This window comes from Cephus cinctus, unplaced genomic scaffold, assembly GCF_000341935.2.
Source record: "Cephus cinctus unplaced genomic scaffold, Ccin1 Ccin1_scaffold1450, whole genome shotgun sequence".
NCBI lineage: Eukaryota > Metazoa > Arthropoda > Insecta > Hymenoptera > Cephidae > Cephus > Cephus cinctus.
In genome coordinates this window covers 2,643-9,694 of record NW_014333825.1, presented here as the reverse complement: position 1 = coordinate 9,694, position 7,052 = coordinate 2,643, and the positions used below count along the sequence as shown (strand labels likewise).

Below are 7,052 nucleotides of genomic sequence, written 5' to 3'. Positions count from 1 at the left end.
AATATACATTCCCAATAGAAAGCAATAAGAGTTATAACACTGAAATTAGTTTCTATTATATAATCTTTGATACGCGTGATAAATCCTACAATTTCTCCATCATTAATTCTATTTAGAATGTTGTTTGTGTTATTAATGTCACTCGGAACAAATGGTGCTTGTTTCTTGCAAACAATTTGCGCGTGCGCGCTACAGTCTCTTTTAGTACAAATCCCCACTCATAGGCAGCACCACAAGATAGCTTGGGATTTTCGGGGCGCCATCTACCCGCCGGGATTGGAACTAAAATTTTACTATAGTATATGCTTGACATACCCCCACCACGTCCTCCGCACCTCTATACCTATCAACACTCAACGACCAAACGAAACGCTTGCAAGCAACGCTCAAAAGCGTGAGTGCTTACAGCGCGTGAGGGTCCAAATGAAACGCAGCCTAACAATGATGGATCCCCATTTGAGGAGAGAATATTATATATTTTAAACAAATATTTAGAATACGAATTTCAAATTTGTAAATAACGTTATTGACTATTATAAATATAAGAAAACATGATTAATTTTCAAATTATGTGGAACTTCTATAACATGCAATTATATGCATTTTCTATGTACATTTTTAGTTTCACTACTTCTCTTATAGTTCATAATAATTTTAAGATTTGAAGTTTGCAAATATACATATTTATCTTAATATACACTGGTACGAATTTGCAACAGTGGATATTTATCTATCCGCATATCTGTAAGAAATTGACTAGACCAAGCCCTATTTTTATAATAAAAAAACTTCTTTTGCAAATGTTATAATTATCATTTAATTGGGGGCATTTCAAACTTTCAATAACACTGTTAGAAAATTAAAATTGATCATTTGAGACCAGAGATAAAAGCTATTGAAATCGCTAGTGTGAATTTGCATCAGTGTGCAAAACTAGGGGACCGAGAATAGTTATGTAAACACAGGGTTATACTTGCAAAAATATGAACACAAAATAAAAAAAAATTTTATATCAGTTATTTATAAACTTAAATGAGTTGCACATGAAACTTTATACAATTATGAATTATAAATCAAATATTTATTGATTATTATTACTGATAATATTTATAAATTTTACTACCAAGGTCTTTTTGGGCTTTGCATTGCAACAGTTAATATTCTTTTTGTTTTTTCATGGGGTTTTATAGCCATTTGCTTATGTCTTGGATGCGTTTTACACATAACATACAATCTTTCTTGCCTGACCACAAAATAACAATCTTTGCAACGGCGTTCAAGTCTGCCTTTCATTTTCATACCACAGAGTTGATTATAAAAGGAAGTTGAAACAGGTAATAATGTTTTTTTCATAGCACCAACTAAGTTTGATAGAGATATTGAAGATTGATTGTTAATCAAAAAGTGCATATTGCGCTTGGTATTTTCTACAATCCATTGTGAGCATCCAATTCTTGATAAGTGCCCAATACCACGATGAGCAGTTCTGAATAATGTACAGTTCATGATTCCTGCAAAGATTATATTTATAACGTTAAAAATAAAAATAGTATTTACCATAAAATAGATTTTTTGTTCTTATTCCTACATCGACAATAATAATTGCTTCTAGAATATTTTAGAGGACTTAAAGTAGTATGAGCGGTATAGTTCCATCAAGTGAGAGTGAAAATGGAGAAAAGTTTTAAACAAATGTAAAACATGAAACTGACATTCAGAAAGCTATATTTGAGAACAAAGTGCCTCTAATATAAAAATAAATAATAGCTTAAACATTATTAACAGTGAAACAACAAAAGGGTAATTGCTTAGAGGTCATATCTTGTACCATTTTTCTGAAGAAAAATTTACATCACTTGTCCGATTTCAATCTACTATAGCATATTTTATTCGTTAAAAGATTCTTTAGAGATCTTTAGTTTAAGAATATAGCTATTTGTTTAGTTTAAGAATATAGCTTCTTTAGTTCTTTAGAAGATTCTTTAGTTTAAGAATATAGCTATTTGTTCATACTACGATACAATAAACAATTTCTTTGGCAACAATTCTTGAAAAACAATAGCGCTAATCGAGGAATCTAATCCAGTGAATTTCTAGAAAATCGCTCAACGAATAAAATAGGCTATAGTACATTGAAACTGGACAAGTGATGTAGATTTTTTTTCAGAAAACTTGTACAAGGTATGACCTCTAAGCAGTTACGCTTTCGTTATTTCACTATTAATAATTTTACAACTATTTTTTTTTTATAGTAGAGGCACTTTATTTTTTCTCAAATATAACTTTCTGAGTGTCAACTTCATGCTTTACATTTGTTTAAAACTTTTCTCCATTTTCACTCTCACATGATGGGACTATACCGCTCGTACTAACTTAACTACAGAATACGATTCTTCCTTAAATTTAGCTGTGGATTGTTTAGATTTTTTATTTGAATCTCTTCGACAGGGAGTCGTATTTTGTAGTTTTACCATAAAATAAATTAAACTAACCTCAATCATTTACCGTTGTATGAACGAGGAGCACAGAGGAGCGGTTCTATTATCTTTCCTCTTCTTTCATATAGGAGCCTTCTCAAATCAGTCGTATAAGTCCTACGAATAAAATATCAAAAACCGTCATTGGACGAATTCTATCTCCATTAAATTAGCCGACCAACCTTAACTATATGTACTATTAATTTTTTTGACGAATCAATTGTGAGTCGTTTGTAAATGATTACGAACTCAATTAAATGGCTTATAGATTAATAGTTTTTCTGTAAAATTGAAAAGAAATTTTACCATTATTAGAGGTGTGTTCCATAGCTCACTGCACGTTTTGCGAACAATATTGCATCCTTCTGAGATACATTAAGGAAAAAAGAGATACGACAATGTTCGCAGTACTTGCAAAAAGTTGTGAAACACACCCTTCAGGGGGTCGATCGTGTACGTTAAATGCAGTTAAACGTAGTGAAAATACGAAAAGTGAATAGTTGGTAGCCAATCGTTGTGCTTATCTTCCATAGAACTTATACTCTGGAAGGGGAATGGCGCTGTTGAAAGTACACTCAACGTTAAAAGTGGCCCCAACATGTTGAAACAGATATACAGGATGTTCCGAAATTACCTGACCAACGGGATATGGCGATGTTCGGGACAGTTCGGGAAACACCACTGATCACGAAAATGACCTTCCTTTTCTCCGGAAGGTCATAGTTTTTAAATGGGAGCAGGTCAAAGTTGACCAATCAAAAGGCAAGGGAAGGAAACTCAGAGTTCGCAGGTGCCTACGTTTCTCTTGAAACTACCTGACCCGGTGGGTATGGCGGTGTTCGGGAGGCTTCTTTTTGTCCGGAAGGTCATAGTTTTTAAATGGGAGCAGGTCAAAGTTGACCAATCAAAAGGCAAGGGAAGGAAACTCAGAGTTCGCAGGTGCCTACGTTTCTCTTGACGCCTCCCTCTGATTGGTCAACTTTGACCTGCTCCCATTTAAAAACTATGACCTTCCGGACAAAAAGAAGCCTCCCGAACACCGCCATACCCACCGGGTCAGGTAGTTTTGGACCACCCTGTATATACAGTAACGTCCAATTGAAGTGCAACACTTGAATTTTTTTACATATCTGTGAAAGTATGACAGATTTCAAAAAACCAAAGACATATGTTTTAGGAGATTTCCTTCCCGTTCGAATGGTAAAGGTTTTATCCCGATCGGATACAAAATAGCCGAATGGCAGGGGTTGGAGTGAAAAAGTGCATTTTGGAACTTTTTGAAAAATTCGAGATCTACTAGTTCTGGAAGGAAATTTATATTTCTAATTAGGGCACGAGAGAGAGCATCCTTCAACATTAAAAAAAAACCTCATTGAACCCCTGTAGGATCACTCTAGGGGGAGTTACACCCCCTTGAATTGAAAACACTTAAATGGCCATAACTTCCGAACGCGCCGGCCAATCTGGTCCAGTTTCTGCATGATATCATCTTTAATGATACTGCAGATTCTTACAAAATTATTGTTCTCGGAGATGATCCCGTGACGGAGATCTCGAGATTTCGCAAGCGCACCCGAAGCTTCCCCGCCATTTTTCCTTAGGAAAGCGATGAAATAGAAGTTTCATTTTTATCCACGTTGTAGCTGAGATTTCAACGATTAAAACGCGCTTTTAAACATCCAAATACGAGTACGCTAAGGGGTTAAATTATCCGATTGAAAAAACGCCTAAATTTTGCGAGTTTCGCTCGAAGCGCTCGAGGGACTACTACCCTACCACGCGCGCCAAGCAATTGTCCAATTGAATCGGCAATTGATAGCTTGAGAAGGTAGCATATACCTTGCAAACTTCTGATCGCCACACTTTGCTGCTATTTGAATGATGTCTGTAGTAGATACTAAACTGGTCGTTTCAATGTCAACTATGAGTTGTGGACTGTTTTCAAAGAGGGGCTCGTCAATTTCAGCAGTTGATTCTATATCAACATCCAGTCCCATGCCGGATTGATAGGTTATTCCTTCCCTACTTTCTCGTGCTATGATGATACGTTGTTTCCTGTTTTTTAGTAAACATCGACGGCGTTTCGCTTCGAGCATGAGACGTTTTGCAGCTACTACTTGCTTCAACGCTTCTCGTCGAAGTCGGTATTGCTCAGCGATCACTCCTGGCGGTAATACAACATCAACTCGTACATCAATGATGTGTGTAGGGCCGAGATTCTTCTCGCAAACTGCTGCTGCCACTCGCTGAATCAGGGAACGCGAAGATGCATAATGCCTGGACTTAGGTGTTTGGTAACTACCACATGGTTGAAGCATTCGTTTAGTTGAGAGGATCCTCCTGGGGCAACTATTAACACTCGAGATGTGAACTCCATAAAGCGCAGTTTGCAGGCTTTTACTCGACAGAGGTTTTCCTTTCGGCAAAATTTTGAATACGTACTCCGGATTGTCTTTGGCCTCACACCAAGTGCCGCAATTGCTGTGACTCCCAAATACGTTCTCCGCAATGCTCAATAGAGCTCTCGACGTACCCTCAGTATCGCCTTTAAGGCTGCTGTCTACCTGGTTTAGCTATACTACTGTGGGCAAAAAATAGTAAGACATTTGATGTTGACATTTCGCGGGGAATAGCTATGCTCCTATATTTCTTTGTAGGTTGGTAGCACTGTTAGTGACATCTGTGTGAAGTTTCATGTTCATATGTATCATATGTGTTGAGATTCGCGTGGTTTTGTAAACACGAAAAAGTGCATTCGGCGATTTTTACAATGCATCACGATAATGCACCGGCTCACACTGCATTGATTCTTCGAGACCATTTCGTGAAAAATCCGACCCATATCGTCCCGCAGCCATCTTATTCGCCTGATTTAGTACTCTGCGACTTCTGGCTATTCAGTAAACTCAAAAAAACACTCCGCGGGCACCCTTTCGGGTCAATTGATAACATTTAACGCGAATCGCCGCGGGCTTTGAAAGCTATCCCGGAAAAGGACCATTCGGAGTGTTTCGAGGATTGGAAAAAGCGTTGGCATAATTGTATTGCATCGAAGGGGGACTACTTTGAAGGCGATGAATTTGATTTGGAAGAATGAATAAAGATTTTAGAAGTTATAACCAAAGTCTTATTATTTTTTGCCCATAGTAGTATATATTGCGTGACGTCACAAGCGAGGAAACGTATTTTCCGTTATTCTCCTTCATTTCTAAATGATTTAGCAAAATCTTTGATGAGCCCGCTTCGTTATGCGATACGGCTGGCGGCTCTTCTCAATTTAGGTGCGAAAAATGTCTCAATTGTGAGAAAAATGTACGTAAAGAAATCGTGCATTTCTGACCTGTCAAAACATCATGGGCGCCGCCATTACGACCGTTCACTAAATCCTATTTTTCTGCGAATCAGGAGACTCATCACACTTAAATCGAGAAGAGCCGCCTTGCTATGGACGATACAAAGCGGAATGATCTAATAATTTTGTCAATAACTGTTTAACAAACGCAAAAAATGACAAATTGCATTCGGCCCGTATTTTACTATCTTGAGAATCCAATAGATGGCGCTAGCTGTTCCTTGCCGTAGATCTCATCGTCAGTAACGTGAGCGATTTGCGGGGCCCGTAGCGTAGTGCCGTTGTGTCAGAACTACACACACATATATTATATGTGTGTAGCCAAGTTTGCTGACGAAGAGCTAAGCCAGCTAGACGCTTGGCTCGACTCGCTATAGCTGTTGTGACGTGGTGGATTTCACCCGTCTTGTCCTCGGCGGAAAATCACGCCCAAACGCGATACGGGCCTGTAACAATTTAATTGTTTAAACGACGAACTTCGGTTGATAAGATTATATTTGATGCTTTTCAATGTAAGAACATTTAACGCCTAATACGAAATTCGTATCACTAGTCAGTCACTCGTTAGTCGTTTAGACAATTAAATTGTGAAGAAACAAATTAAATATAACTTTTTCAGCTTAGTACTAAAACTTTCTACAATCTGTACGCATTATATTATTATTTTTTTAATAATTAGCATAGACTGTCGCAAAGACTAATATTTCAAACGTAACGGAATATTAGAATATTTCTTACAAGGAGAGTCTCCAACAATCAGATTTTTGTAATCTTTTTTACTCATGGTATGTGAAGTTGAGAATTCGAATAGTAATTTCCTAAAGCAGGTCTATGTCATATTCAAAAATTCTCAAGAAAGTCGACTTTGAAGTTTTGTGAGTCCGTATGTGCATCAAATGTGTCAGAATATTTAACAAGCCGTTTAACCCTTTTCGGCACAGCGGGTCTCCCAGGACCCACCTTTTCTTACAGAGTTTTTCGACGTTTTAAAGTAGTTTTTATACTATTTACTCCGGGTTTTTTGTAATTTTGGGATCTTGACATGTTATAGAACCATAATTTACGTAACAATTATTTATATTTAGTGTTAATTTGTTTATAGAAATAAACAAATACCGAAAAAACACCTTTTTTTAAAAAAAAATTCATTTCTGAAAAACTTTTCATTGAATTTCCACAATATTTCTGGTGTAGGGGTTTTCGGGGTCACTGATTACGATTCC

At 37.0% G+C, this 7,052-nt stretch overlaps 1 long non-coding RNA gene across 1 annotated transcript; it reads right to left on the bottom strand.

The window, feature by feature from the left end:
* Nucleotides 1–995: 995 nt before the first annotated feature.
* Nucleotides 996–3,026, bottom strand: LOC107273156. The gene is made up of 3 exons (XR_001539163.2): nt 2,784–3,026; nt 2,493–2,594; nt 996–1,511 (listed from the first exon to the last, which is right to left on the bottom strand). It is a non-coding gene; the product is annotated as an uncharacterized LOC107273156 (long non-coding RNA).
* Nucleotides 3,027–7,052: the final 4,026 nt, after the last annotated feature.